Source organism: Arachis hypogaea, chromosome 7, assembly GCF_003086295.3.
Source record: "Arachis hypogaea cultivar Tifrunner chromosome 7, arahy.Tifrunner.gnm2.J5K5, whole genome shotgun sequence".
Taxonomy (NCBI): domain Eukaryota; kingdom Viridiplantae; phylum Streptophyta; class Magnoliopsida; order Fabales; family Fabaceae; genus Arachis; species Arachis hypogaea.
Window position 1 is genome coordinate 33,917,556 of NC_092042.1, and position 16,217 is coordinate 33,933,772.

Consider the following 16,217-nt stretch of genomic DNA (forward strand, 5'->3'; position numbering starts at 1 on the left):
TAGAGGTGTCCAGGGTTCTTAAGCACACTCTTTTTGCCTTGGATCATTTTTTTTCAAATACACTGCTTTTTCTTGCTTCAAGAATCAATTTGATGATTTTTCATATCCTCAATAACATTTCTCCTTTTCCATCATTCTTTCAAGAGCCAACTAATTTAACATTCTTTAATCAACAAATTCAAAAGGCATATGCACTGTTCAAGCATTCATTCAGAAAACAAAAAGTATTGTCATCACATCAAACTAATTCAACTAGTTTCAGAGATGAATTCAAAATCCTGCACTTCTTGTTCTTTTGTGATTAAAGCATTTTTCATTTAAGAGAGGTGATGGATTCATAAGACATTCATAGCTTTAAGACATGAACCTTGAATTTTATTAATCATGAATTAAGAACAAGACTAAAAAATAAATATAAGATAAGGCTAATAGTAATAGAAAACAAAAATTTAAATGACTCTAAAATAGACTCCTAATGATAGAAGTTATCACAGAGTTAGGACTCAACAACCTTGATTTTGAGAAGTGGATGCTCCCTCAACTTGTGGGGTATTTGACCCTTCAAGGGAGAGCTTCTGGCGCTTTAGCTCCTGTTGCTCACGCCCCTGCTTCTCTTGTTCTTTCAGCAATTTGCAGAGCATGCAGTTTTGATTCTGCTATTCTTCCTTAATTTATTCCATAGCTTCTTGCAGCTTGGCAACAGATGCTTCTAGGCGGGTCTAGTAGTCAATTTCAGGAAGTTCAGGGAGGAACTCCTGCGCCCTCCTTTTGATAGAGTTGTTTTGCATTTGTCCTTCCATTGACTTCTTGGTGAGTGGGTATTCAATTGGGATGAATTCATCTACTCCCATCCTCACCCCAGCATCTTTACATAGCAAAGAGATTAAGCTTGGGTAAGCCAGTTTGGCTTCAGTGGAGTTCTTGTTTGCAATTGTGTAGATCTCACAAGTAATCAGATGATGAACCTCCACTTCTTTTCCCAGCATAATGCAATGAATCATCACTGCTCTCTTGATAGTGACCTCAGAACGGTTGCTAGTGGGCAATATGGAACGCCCAATAAAGTCTAGCCAACCTCTTGCAATTGGTTTGAGATCTCCCCTCTTGAGTTGGTTTGGGACACCTTTTGAATTGGTTGTCCATTTAGTTCCAGGGAGGCATATGTCCTCTAGAACTTGATCCAACCCCTTATCTCCCTCTGACCATGGTTCTGTAGGTATGAAAAGCAGTTCCAGTCATTCTTTGCTTATCTGTCAGCCACAGATTTGAGTAGAATTCCTGAACCATGTTTCTTCCGACCTTTGTCTCAGGGTTGGTTAGAACTTCCCATCCTCTGTTTCGAATCTGCTCTTGGATCTCCGGATATTCATCTTCTTTCATATCGAATCTGACTTCCGGGATCACTAACCTTAGACCCATTATTTTGTGGTAATGGTCTATGTTCTTTGGTTAAGAACTTCTCTTGACTCTAAAGATTCTTTGGAGTATTCTCTTTCTTGCCTGTTGAATTGGTTTGTTTTCCCTTAGGAGCCATGATCTTGATAAATCTTGGCTTAGTGATCACGGAAAAGCACACCAAACTTAGAGGTTTGCTTGTCCTCAAGCAAAAGAAAGGAAAGAGGAGAGAGAGAAGGAGAGCAAATTTGAATGGTGGGGAGAGGGGGATGGCGGAGCTTTATTTATAAAGGGAGGGAGAGAGATTTTGAAAATTTTGGAGGAGATTTGAGAAGATATGGAAGGAATTTGAGAAGATAATTGAGTTTTTGGAGAAGATTTGGAAAGGATTTAAAAGAGATTTGAAAAATGATTTAGAAAATTGTTTAATTTTCGAATTTTGAGGATGAATGATGAACGTTTGTAATGTGTATATTCAGAAAATTATGGATCAAAACAAGAAAGTTTGAAAAAAATTTGAAGTGGAAAACTAAATCTCCTCCTCCTGCCTTTCTGGCATTAAACGCCCAGAATGGTATCCATTCTGGCGTTTAACGCCCACTTGGTGGCCATTATGGGCGTTTAACGCCCAGCCAGGTGCCCTGGCTGGCGTTAAACGCCAGAAACCCCTTTATCACTGGGCGTTTTGCTAAATGCCCAGGATGCTGCACACTTGGTGTTAAACGCCCAGAATGGTGCCCATTCTGGCGTTTAATGCCCAAAATGGTACCTTTACTGGCGTTAAATGCCCAGAATGGTATCCATTCTAGCGTTTAACGCCCAGAGTACCCCTTACCGGCTTTTTTTCGCCAGCAAGCTCCTTTTTTCTGCTTTTTACACTGAATCCTTCTGTAACTCTGTGAATTCCTTCAATTTTGATGATTGCCATTTGAGAAATTATATATCAAACTTTTAAAGAACAATTAACCTGCTAATGACTGGGTTGCCTCCCAGCAAGCGCTTCTTTATTGTCTTTAGCTAGACCTTTATTGAGACTCATTCAAGTCTCAGTTTTGAGCATTCCTACTCAAAATTGCTTTCAAGATAATGTTTGATTCTCTGTCTATTAACAATGAACTTTTTGTCAGAATTAATATCCTGAAGCTCAACATATCCATATGGTGAGACCCCTGTAATCACATACGGACCCCTCCACCGGGATTTAAGTTTTCCTGGGAATAGTTTGAGCCTAGAGTTGAAGAGTAGAACTTTTTGTCATAGCTCAAAGACTCTGGATGACAACTTCTTGTCATGCCACTTCTTTGCTTTTTCCTTATAAATTTTTGCATTTTCAAAGGCACTGAGTTTGAACTCCTCTAGCTCATTTAGCTGGAGCAATCTTTTTTCACCAGCTAACTTAGCATCCATGTTTAGGAATCTGGTTGCCCAGTAGGCTTTATGTTCCAGTTCCACGGGCAGATGACAAGCCTTCCCATACACAAGTTGGTATGGAGAGGTTCCTATAGGAGTCTTGAAGGCTGTTCTGTATGCCCACAGAGCATCATCCAAGCTCTTTGCCCAATCCTTTCTACGGGCAATAACAGTCCGTTCCAGGATTCTTTTTAGCTCTCTATTAGAGACTTCAGCTTGCCCATTTGTCTGTGGGTGATACGGAGTTGCTACTTTGTGGCTAATTCCATACCGGACCATAGCAGAGTACAGCTGTTTATTGCAGAAATGAGTGCCCCCATCACTGATTAGTACTCTGGGAACACCAAACCTGCTGAAGATGTGTTTCTGGAGGAATTTCAGTACGGTCTTGGTATCATTATTGGGTGTGGCAATTGCTTCTACCCATTTAGACACATAGTCTACTGCCACGAGAATATAAGTGTTTGAGTATGATGGTGGGAAGGGACCCATGAAGTCAATTCCCCACACGTCAAACAATTCAATCTTTAGGATCCCTTGTTGAGGCATGGCATAATCATGAGGCAAGTTACCAGCTCTTTGGCAACTATCACAGTTACACACAAACTCCCGGGCATCCCTATAGATAGTAGGCTAGTAGAATCCGCATTGGAGGACCTTAGTGGCTGTTCGCTTACCTCCGAAATGTCCCCCATAATGCGATCCATGGCAATGCCACAGGATCCTTTGTGCTTCCTCTCTAGGTACACATCTGCGGATTATTCCGTCTACACATCTCTTAAAGAGATATGGCTCATCCCATAGGTAGTACTTGGCATCTGATATTAATTTTTTTCTTTGCACCCTGCTGTACTCCTGTGGTATGAACCTCACAACTTTATAATTTGCAATATCTGCAAACCATGATTCTTCCTAGATGGCAAATAGTTGCTCATCTGGAAAGGTTTCAGAGATCTCAGTAGAAGGGAGGGACGCCCCAGCTACTGGTTCAATTCGGGACAGATGATCAGCTACCTTGTTCTCTGTCCCTTTTCTGTCTCTTATTTCTATATCAAATTCTTGCAGAAGTAATACCCACCTTATGAGCCTGGGTTTTGAATCCTGCTTTGTGAGTAAGTATTTAAGAGCAGCATGGTCAGTGTACACAATCACTTTTGACCCTACTAAGTAGGATCTAAACTTGTCAATGGCATAAACCACTGCAAGTAACTCTTTTTCTGTGGTTGTGTAATTCTTCTGTGCATCATTTAAAACACGGCTAGCATAATAAATGACGTGCAGAAGCTTGTTATGCCTCTATCCCAACACTGCACCAATGGCATGGTCACTGGCATCACACATTAGTTCAAATGGTAATGTCCAGTCTGGTGCAGAGATGACTGGTGCTGTGACCAGCTTGGCTTTTAGGGTCTCAAATGCCTGCAGACACTGTGCGTCAAACACAAATGGGGTGTCAGTAGCTAGCAGGTTACTCAGAGGTTTTGCAATTTTTGAAAAATCTTTTATAAACCTTCTGTAGAATCCTGCATGTCCCAAAAAGCTTCTGATTGCCTTAACATTGGCAGGTGGTGGTAATTTTTCAATTACCTCTACCTTTGCTTGATCCACCTCTATTCCCTTGATTGAAATTTTATGCCCAAGGACAATCCCCTCAGTCACCATGAAGTGACATTTTTCCCAGTTTAAAACTAGGTTTGTCTCTTGGCATCTTTTCAGAACAAGTGCTAGATGGTTAAGGCAGGAGTTGAATGAGTCTCCAAATACTGAAAAGTCATCCATGAAGACTTCCAGAAATTTCTCTACCATATCTGAGAAGATAGAGAGCATGCACCTCTGAAAGGTTGCAGGTGCATTGCACAGACCAAAAGGCATCCTTCTGTAGGCAAATACTCCAGAAGGACATGTAAATACTGTTTTCTCTTGGTCCTGAGGATCTACTGCAATTTGGTTGTAACCTGAATAGCCATCCAAAAAGCAATAATATTCATGACCTGCTAGTCTCTCTAGCATCTGGTCTATGAATGGTAAAGGAAAATGATCCTTTCTAGTGGCTGTATTGAGCCTTCTGTAGTTAATACACATACGCCACCCTGTAACTGTTCTTGTGGGAACCAGTTCATTTTTTTCATTATGAACCACTGTCATGCCTCCCTTCTTGGGGACAACTTGGACAGGGCTCACCCAGGGACTATCAGAAATATGATAAATAATCCCAGCCTCTAGTAACTTAGTGACCTCTTTCTGCACCACCTCCTTCATGGCTGGATTTAGCCGTCTCTGTGGTTGAACCACTGGCTTGGCATTATCTTCCAATAGGATCTTGTGCATGCATCTTGATGGGCTAATGCCCTTAAGATCACTTATGGACCACCCAAGAGTTGTCTTATGTGTCCTTAGCACTTGAATTAGTGCTTCCTCTTCCTGTGAGTTTAAAGCAGAGCTTATAATCACTGGAAAAGTGTCACCTTCTCCCAGAAATGCATACTTCAGGGATGGTGGTAGTGGCTTGAGCTCAAGTTTAGGAGGCTTATCCTTTTCCTGAGGAATTTTCAGAGGTTCTTTTATTTCCTCTGGTTCCTCTAGGTCAAGCTGAACATCTTTAAAGATATCATCTAGCTCTGATTCGAGACTCTCAGTCATATTGATATCTTCCACTAAAGAGTCAATAATATCAGCGCTCATGCAGTCATTTGATGTGTCAGGATGCTGCATAGCTTTGACAGCATTCAACTTGAACTCATCTTCATTGACTTTCAGGGTCACTTCCCCTTTTTGTACGTCAATGAGAGTTCGTCCAGTTGCTAGGAAGGGTCTTCCTAGGATGAGAGTTGCACTCTTGTACTCCTCCATTTCCAGCACTACAAAGTCAGTTGGAAAGGCGAATGGCCCAACCTTGACAATCATGTCCTCAGTTATGCCTGATGGGTATTTAATGGAGCCATCAGCAAGTTGGAGGCATATCTGGGTTGGTTTGACTTCTTCAGTCAACCCAAGCTTTCTGATAGTAGATGCAGGTATTAGATTGATACTTGCTCCAAGGTCACATAGGGCTGTCTTGGTACAAGCACCTTCTAATGTGCATGGTATCATAAAGCTTCCTGGATCTTGAAGCTTCTCTGGTAAGCTCTTTAGAATGACTGCACTGCATTCTTCAGTGAGAAAAACTTTTTCAGTTTTCTCCAATTCTTCTTATGACTTAAGTTCTCTTTCATGAACTTAGCATAAGAAGGTATTTGCTCAAGTGCTTCTGCAAACGGAATCTTTATTTCAAGAGTCCTGAGATAGTCTGCAAAGCGGGAAAATTGCTTATCCTGTTCCGCTTGGTGGAGTTTCTGAGGATAAGGCATCTTGGCTTTATACTCTTTAACCTTAGCTGCTGCAGGTTTATTTCCTACAGAAGTGGTTGGAGAAGCCTTCTTAGAGGGGTTACTATCAGCACTCTTAGGTGTCTGATTCCTCATTGGCATTTAAACGCCAGGATTGGGTGAGGAATGGGCGTTTAACGCCAACTTTTCCCCCCTTTCTGGCGTTTGAACGCCAGAACTGGGTAGGGAATGGGCGTTTAACGCCAACTTTTCCCCCCTTTCTGGCGTTCACATGCCAGAAGTATTCCTCTCTGGGCTCTTACTGTCCTCAGAGGGATTTTGGATAGTGGTTTGGTTATCCTCTGTCAGTTGTTCCTTTCTTAGCTTTCTGCTGCTTTGAGTTGATACATTCAATATTTTCCCACTCCTTAATTTAACAGCTTGGCATTCTTCTGTTATCTGTTTAGATAGTTGCTGTCTTGTCTGATTTAATAGTGCTTCCATATTCTTGTTAGCAATTTTAGTTTCTTGGAGCATCTCTTTAAATTCTGCTAACTGTTTGGTCATCATGAGTAATTGCTGATTAAGCTCAACCATCTGTTCTTGAGGGTTAGGATCAGTAGTTACTGCCATAGCTTCTTCTTTTATAGGGGACTTATTGCTTGAGTATAAATATTGATTTCTAGCAATTGTATCTATGAGATCTTGAGCCTCTTCAATCGTCTTCCGCATGTGTATAGATCCACCAGCTGAGTGGTCTAAAGACATCTGAGCTTTTTCTGTGAGCCCATAATAGAAGATGTCTAACTGTACCCACTCTGAAAATATTTCAGAGGGGCATTTTCTTAGCATACCTCTGTACCTCTCCCAGGCATTATAAAGGGATTCATTATCCTCTTGTTTAAAGCCTTGGATGTCCAGCCTTAGCTGTGTCATCCTTTTAGGAGGGTAAAATTGATTCAGGAATTTGTCTGATAACTGTCTCTATGTTTTTATGCTTGCTGTGGGTTGGTTATTTAACCACCTCTTAGCTTGATCTTTTACAGCAAATGGAAACAGTAATAATCTATAAACATTCTGATCCACCTCTTTATCACGTACTGTGTCAGTAATTTGTAAAAATTGTGCCAAAAACTCAGTAGGTTCTTCCTGTGGAAGACTGGAATACTGGCAGTTTTGCTGCACCATGACAATGAGTTGAGGATTTAGCTCAAAGCTGCTTGCTTTAATGGGAGGTATACAGATGCTACTCCCATATGCAGCTGTAATGGGGTTAGCATATGACCCCAGAGTCCTTCTGGACTGCTCAATTCCACTTAGGTCCATGATGGAGAAAGGGAAATGATATGGATTCACAAGTAAAGTATAGAATATTTTTTTATTTTTTTTAAAGTAACCAAAAATAATAAACTAAAATGAATGAAAAATAAAATAAAAATTTGAAAACCAAAAGAGAATAAAATCAAAGCAATTTGAAAACTAAATTAATTAACTGATTAAAAAGATTTTGGAATTAGCAATTAAGAAGATATGATTGAAAATTATTTTGAAAAAGATTTGATTTTTTTTTGGAATGAAGAAAGAGAAAAACAACAAAATGACACCAAACTTAAAATTTTTTAGGAAATCAAACACAAATTCTCAAAAATTTTAAAGGAAAACACAAAGAAGACACCAAACTTAGAACTTTTAAAGATCAAGAAAGGACTAAGACATGCAAATTCGAAAAATTAAAAGAAAACAAAAACATGCAATTGACACCAAACTTAAAATATGAAACTAAACTCAAATAAAAGACTCTAAACCAACAAAAATAAAATAGTCCTAATCTAAGCAACAAGATACACCGTCAGTTGTCCAAACTCGAACAATCCCCGGCAACGGCACCAAAAACTTGGTGCACAAAATTGCAATCACGCTCTTGCAATTCCGCACAACTAACCAGCAAGTGCACTGGGTCGTCCAAGTAATACCTTACGTGAGTAAGGGTCGATCCCACGGAGATTGTCGGCTTGAAGCAAGCTATGGTTATTTTGTAACTCTTAGTCAGGATATCAATAATTCTCAGGTTTAATTGTGAAGAGTAACAGAACATGAAATAAATACTTGTTTTGCAGTAATGGAGAACAGGTTGAGGTTTTGGAGATGCTCTATCTTCTGAATCTCTGCTTTCTTACTGTCTTCTTCTTCATGCACGCAAGGCTCCTTCCATGGCAAGCTGTATGTAGGGTTTCACCGTTGTCAATGGCTACCTCCCATCCTCTCAATGAAAATGTTCAACGCGCTCTGTCACAGCGCGGCTAATCATCTGTCGTTTCTCAATCAGGCTGGAATAGAATCCAGTGATTCTTTTGCGTCTGTCACTAACGCCCAGCCTTCAGGAGTTTGAAGCTCGTCACAGTCATTCTGATTAAGGAATCTAAGAGATATTCACTTAGTCTATGGTAGAACAGAGGTGGTTGTCAGGCACACGTTCATAGGTGAGAATGATGATGAGTGTCACGGATCATCACATTCATCAAGTTGAGGAACAAGTGATATCTTAGAATGGAAGCAAGCGTGATTGAATGAAAAACAGTAGTAATTGCATTAATCCATCAAGACACAGCAGAGCTCCTCACCCCCAACCATGGGGTTTAAAGACTCATGCCATATAAGATACAATAAGAAACGTGTAATGTGTCATGAGGTAAAGATACAATGTCAAAAGGTCCTATTAATAGTGAACTAGTAACTTAGGGTTTACAGAAATGAGTAAATGACGTAAAAATCCACTTCCGGGGTCCACTTGGTGTGCGCTTGGGCTGAGCATTGAAGCTTTCATGTGTAGAGACTTTTCCTGGAGTTAAACGCCAGCTTTTGTGCCAGTTTGGGCGTTTAACTCCAATTTTTGTGCCAGTTCCGGCGTTAAACGCCGGGAATTCTGAAGCTGATTTGCAACGCCGGTTTGGGCCATCAAATCTCGAGCAAAGTATGAACTATTATACATTGCTGGAAAGCCCAGGATGTCTACTTTCCAAAGCAGTTAAGAGCGCGCCAATTGGGTTTCTTTAGCTCCAGAAAATCTACTTCGAGTGCAGGGAGGTCAGAATCCAACAGCATCTGCAGTCCTTTTTCAGCCTCTGAATCAGATTTTTGCTCAGGTCCCTCAATTTTAGCCAGAAATTACCTGAAATCGCAGAAAAACACACAAACTCATAGTAAAGCCTAGAAAGGTAAATTTTAAATAAAAACTGATAAAAATATACTAAAAACTAACCAAAACATACTAAAAACATACTAAAAATAGTGCCAAAAAGCGTATAAATTATCCGCTCATCAGTACGAAATCATAAGAAATCTTGATTTAGATATTGGGATTAAAATTTCATGCATCACATGTGCATAGGTCGCCATTTACGCAGAATTCTATAACTTTGTAGAATTTTCAGATTTTCACACCAACTTTGAATGATCATAACTTCCTCTACAAAATTCCAAATTTCACAAATTTTATATCGATTTAAAGGGTTTTCAAAGATCTTTAGTTCTAAACAAATTTCAACTAATTTTGAAAATTGAAGCAAAAGTTATGTCAGACAAAGTTCACAAAAATTCCATTTTTATCCCAAATCATAATTTTCACAATTCCTTTGCAAAATACAACCAAAACCAAACCAAACCATTCCCAAACTCTACCTTTCCTCAAAATCAACCCTCTTTGTCATACCACACCAAAATTATCACATTTTTCTTCACTTTTCCTCATCCACAACATCCATATCAATATATCTCATATATCAAACTTTATTAACAATTTCCGACTACATTACCAATCAATCAACACCAAATTCATATTTATCAACATAATTCACTTCTCAACTTCACAATTCATTTATTCTCATCATATCACTATTAATCATCATTTCATCAAACATCATCATACAACCACATCTAACAATTCAACAACCATTCAAATCCAATCCTATCCTGTGGGTCACTAGCCTAAGTGTCTATGAATATTATATACTACATAGAGGAAACCGAAACCATGCCTTGGTCGATTCCCAATATGAACCAAATGAGATTTTAACCAAAATCCAATCACCAATGTAGCTCCAATAAGCACCAACAAGCTCCAAACTCACAATAATCAAGCTATATACATATAAAGCACCACAAAATCAACCTAGGGCTAAGCCTCTTACCTTTTCCACAGATTTGGATGGCAAAGCCCAAAGCTAAGCAAGGATTAGAGTGAACCTAAACACCAAGAATCACAAAAACTCATTTACTCAAAAACCTTAGGTACCCAAAATTTTGGAGAGAAGAACTGGGAAGATTTCGAGCTTACCTCTAGATTTTCTTGGATAGGTTTTGTAGAGCTCTTCACAAAGAACGCATAGCCGCTAACGGCACGCAAATTGGAGCTCTATAACTCAAGATATGAGCTTGAGAAGATTGAGGTGATTAGGGTTCAACCTCTTCTTCTCTCCCTCTTTCAATTTCTGAAGTGTGTGTGTGTTTGTGAGGCTAGGGTTCATTAAATGAACCTTTATATATGTTGGACTTGGGCCTAACTTGGGCCCGGTTCAATCCATTAGCGTTCTTAGCCTGTTTGGCCCAACTTCAGGCCAAACCTTTAAAATTAAGGCCCGATTTTCTATTTCTATTGTTTTTCTAACGTTTTTGACTGTCTCTACTTTTTCCCATGCAGTACTGGGCAGACTTGAACCGGTTCAACCAGTTTAACTATCGGTTCACGGTTTTTTACGGTTTTTCACAGAAAACATATTTCCTGACTCAGAAAGACCCACTAAGTCCAAAAATGATGTTTAAAACCTCAAATTCTCATTCTAACTTTTTAGAATCAAATTTGGGCAATATAACCACTTAATTAACTGGTTCGATTAATTGCGGTTCTTACATACGGCATGACTTGACGCATCGCACATGATTTCGAATGGCTGCATCCAGTCAGGGCCCTTCACAATTGGTGCCGTGGTAAGAGCTCTCCTTAACTCCTCAAATGCTTCCACACAAGCACTATCAAATTCAAAGTCCACGTCCTTTTGGAGTAGCCGCGACAACGGCAGTGTAATCTTGCTAAAATTCTTGATAAAGCGCCTATAGAATCCTACAAGCCCCAAATGGCATTTTTCAAAATTTAGGACAAGATTAGTGTCAATACACCTATCTAAGACCTTGGCCAAGTTCTCTAAACAACTATCAAATGAAGTTCCATACACATTGAAGTCATCCATAAAGACTTCCAGACAACTCTCCATAAGATCAGAAAAGACACTAGTCATGCACCGTTGAAAAGTGGTGGGTACATTGCATAGCCCAAATGGCATCCTTTTGTATGCAAAGGTGCCAAAGGACAAGTAAATGTGGTCTTTTCCTGATCCTCAGGAGCAATATGTATCTGAAAGTAACCAGTAAAGCCATCAAGAAAGCAATAATGGGATTTACCCGCAAGTCAGTCCAACATCTGGTCAATGAATGGTAAAGGGTAGTGGTCCTTCCTTGTTGCGGCATTCAACCTTCTATAATCAATGCATACGTGCCACGCATTTTGTACTCTTGTAGTGACCACTTCACCATCATCCTTCTTGACTGCGGTGATTCCCGATTTCTTTGGCACGACTTGGACCGGAGTCACCCATTCACTATCTGAAATCAGATATATAATACCCGCATCAAGTAGTCTTGTGACCTCCTTTTTCACCACATCAAGGATAGTGGGGTTGAGTCTTCTTTAGGGTTGTCTAACCAGCCGGGCTCCCTCTTGGAGGAAGATACGATGCATGCACATACGTGGGTCAATTCCCAAAATGTCGGCTAAGCTCCAACCTGTTGCTTTCTTTTGCTTCCTTAGAACTTCTAGGAGCTTCTCCTCTTCTTGGCTTGAGAGCTCACTAGCTATAATGACTGGAAACCTTTTGTTGTCCTCAAGTAATGCATACTTCAAATGAGATGGGAGAGGCTTCAATTCACTTTTTGCCTCAAGTTGAGGTTCCTTTTCATCAAGGTCATGGAGTTTATTCTCAACAACTTTCTCTTGTCCACCTTCATGGTCATCCGTCTCTTCAACAATAGGGTAGCACAACTTGGTGTGATCTTCTCCTCGTACTTCCGCTACTACCTCATCAATCATATCACATTGGAGAACAGAATGCTCTTCTGGTGGCTGTCTCATGGCTTCTTCCAAATTGAACTTGATAGTCTTATCTCTTACCTCAAAAGAATATGTACTGGTGAATGCATCCAATTTAAATTTAGAGGTCTTTAAGAAAGGTCTACCAAGCAAAACAGAGGAAGAACTTCTATTATTCGTTAGAGGCATTTCCAGGATGTAGAAGTCAATTGGAAACACCAAATCCTTGATCCTCACAAGTACATCTTCTGCTATTCCTACTACGGTAATCATACTCTTGTCAGCTAAGGCAAATTTGGCGGCCGACCTCTTCAATGGAGCTAAATTCAACCTTGCAAAGATAGAAAGTGGCATGATGCTTACGCAAGGCCCTAGATCACACATACAATCATGAAAAGCAACTCCACCAATACGACAAGACACCAAACACGGTCCAGGGTCACCACATTTTTTCGGAATAGGCTTCATCAATGAAAAAATGGAACTACCCAATGACATTGTCTCTAACTCACCTATCCTATCCTTGTGTGTGCATAAGTCTTTTAAATATTTTGCATACTTCGGAATTTGTTGAATGGCATCAAGAAGTGGGATAGTTACCTCAACCTTCTTAAATACTTGAAGCATGTTCAAATCAAACTCCGGAGTTTTCTTTGCCTTCTTTACCATGGAAGGGAATGGAATGGGAATTGATTCATCCATTATAACCTTCCTATTGGGCTCCTTAAGACTTGCTTATTCTTCCTCTTGCTTTGTGTCCACCTCCTCTTCTTCTTGTGGAGCTTCAACAACTATTTCTTCCTCACAAATGTCTTCCATGACCCTAGGAGGTATCTCCTCTAATGTAGTCCCCGACCGTAGAGTGATGGCATTAAGGCCGCCCTTTGGGTTTGGAAGGGGTTGGCACAGAAGGTTAGAAGAGCTTGAGTGTTGGTTGGTGTTGTTGGAGGAAGGTGGGCAAAACTTTGAAAGCATCTCGATGATGTTGGCCAATTGAGCACTCATGCTATTAAATTGAGCCTTGTTATTCTCTTCATGTTTTTCCATAATAGCTCTAAGTTCATCAACTTGGTTGGTAGATGGGGAGGAGGGTTGGTTGGATTGTTGTCTTTGATGTAGTGCTTGGTATTTAAGGTAGTTGTTTTGGTTTTGGTGTGATGTTTGGTTATGGTGATTTTGGTTAGCTTGATGGTTGTTGTTGTTATGGTGGTATTGGGATGAAGCTTGGTGGTTGTTTTGGTAGTGAGAAGAGGAGTTGTTCTATCTTTGATTTTGATTGCTCCCTTGTGCATTATCGCTCCCCCTTGATTGGAATTATTGCCATGAGAGTAGTTGTTTTGGCCTTGAAAGGGGTAAGGTGGACGATTGTTATAGTTTACATTGGCTACGGCAAGGGTATACTCCTCTTGAATTTGGTGGCATCGGTCCGTGTAATGTGCGGTGCTAGAGCATAAGCCACATATTCTAGGAGGCCCTTCAAGTTGGGGAACTTGGGGGTGGAGCTTGGATAGCTTGGATAGAATAGAACGCCTTTTATTCCTTGTGCATCTCCGTAAGGATGGTAGTCATATCCCCAAGCACCTTGGTCAAACTTGTCTCGGAAGGAGGTGCTTCTACCACACCCTTGAGGGGATTGCTCCTTACTCTTACATGTTGTGTACCCTTGGCGACATCATTTATCAAGTTCCAAGCTTCTCCCGCCGTCTTGTTTTTGGAAAGGGAACCACCAGTAGAAGCGGTGAGCAATCTTCTATCTTCTGCGCAAAGACCTCCAGTGAAATAACTAATGAGCAAGTGAGTGTCCAATCCATGGTGCGGACAAGAATCCAATAGCCTTTTGAATCTAGTCCAGTACTCATACAAGCTCTCTTGGTCCTTTTGCATTATATCCAAAATTTCCTTCCGAATGTAGTCGGTCTTCTCCGGCGAAAAGAACTTGTCTAAAAACTCTATTCTCAACAAATCCCAATCGATCACTATCTCATCTGGTTGGGAATAGAACCATGTTTTTGCTTGTCCCTCAAGAGAGAAGGGGAAAGAAAAAACCATAACAGCAACCTCATCAGCCCCATGTCTTTGAGTCGTGGAACAAGCAACTTGAAAAACCTTTAGATGTCGGATGGGATCTTGATCTGAAATCCCATGATACTTGGAAAATAGATTTATCAAGCTATTATTCAACTCAAAGTTTGGATCAAGATTTGGGTATCTCGCTTGCAATGGTGGAAGTATAATATTCGGAGCCCCTTGTTCATGCAAGGTAATTTGGCGTTGCTCCGCCATGAAAGGTTCACCTGTAGGATGCAAAGAAGTATTAGTGGTATCAACAGAGGAATAGGAAATTAAAGACATATTCGAATTGCAATTAAATTGGAAATTAAAGATACCTACTAACAATTATCAATGGAAAAAAACTCAAACAATACTATTAATCATGGGAGACATCAATGCATTAATAAAAATTCAAGATCTACAAAGCTCATAAAATGATAAAAATGGGAATTAACAAGAAAATATAAATCCAACACAATATCTAAACAAAATTATACTAGAGAATCCAAATTAAGTAATCAAAACTAGAAATTAACAAAACCCAATTCAAAATTCAACAAGGAAAGATCAAATCAAAACTAGATCTAGAGGAGAATGAAGGTTTCTCCCTCTAGAAGAACATAAACCAAAAAACTCGCTAAAATTATGTCTAAGTGTGTAATGAATGATCTCCCCCTTTCTCCCTTGGTTCCTTGGGTCTTTTCCTTGCAGAATCAGCTTGAATTTGGGTCTGGAGAGCCTCAGAAATTTTTAGCCACGAGTTCATTAATGAGGTCACGTGCTGCGCGTCACGCGTGCGCGTCGGTCACGCGTGCGCGCCGATGAATTTGCAATCCATGCGTACGCGTCATGCACGCGTGTGTGTCGATGGAGTTTTTGCCAATGCACGCGAACGCGCCAATTCTCGCACGCCAAGCTGAACCATGCTTCCACACGTAAGCGCAGACCATGCATGCGCGTCGGTGCTGATTCTCCAAAGCTCTATTTTTCATGTTCCTTTCACTCAACAAACGCATCACGGCATCAAATGGTGATAGAAGAGATTAAAATATAGCATTTTTAGGGTCAAATAAGCATGTTTTCAACCATGAGGCAAAATAAGGAAGGAAACACAAAACCATGCATTTTATAAGGATAAGTGTGGAAAGTATCGATAAAATCCCTTAAAATCAACACAAGATAAACCACAATATTGGGGTTTATCAAAATGTTCCAACACCCAAAAAAGATCCCTAAGCAGGCGTTTAACACCAAGGAGCCACCCTAGCTCATGGAGACCCTCAAGGCTCAGCCCAAACACTTACCAAGTGGGTCCCAGAAGTGGATTTTCATACTAAAAGACTATTTTACCCCTCTTGTGTAATTCTTAGTCATTAGCCTAGTATCTATTTGAGAACTGTTACACTTTTAAAGAGGGGGGACACTTCTAGCATTTTTTCAAATTCAACATTGTATTTTCTATCAGAAAGAGTTTCTAAACCTCCTAGGTTGAGGGGAGGAGCTCTACTGAGTTTTATCTTCAATCCGTGTTTGATTCTCTATTCTAAGATGTATCTTCATTCTTCATCCTAATGAATGCATTGAACTGGCATAAGGTTATCTCATTCTACGTGGGTTCAGAGTGAGTCTTTCATCGAACAATGATGAACCACTAGCTTGATTATACATCTCTTAAACGGCTAATCCACGACTTCGTTGGAGACTTCTCAAGACACCAGTTCAGCTGAGGTATGAGGAGATTATGGTCTTTGTCGTAAAGGCTAGAACCAAAGGCGGAAGCATTCTCTGATCCGAAAGATTTAACCTTATCTGTGGCATTTTGAGTAGGATCACTAAGGAGAATAGACTGTAGGAGCTTCGACCTTAATTAGACTGGACCCGCACTAACCTTGGGGTTTAGATCTGGAGGAGCATTA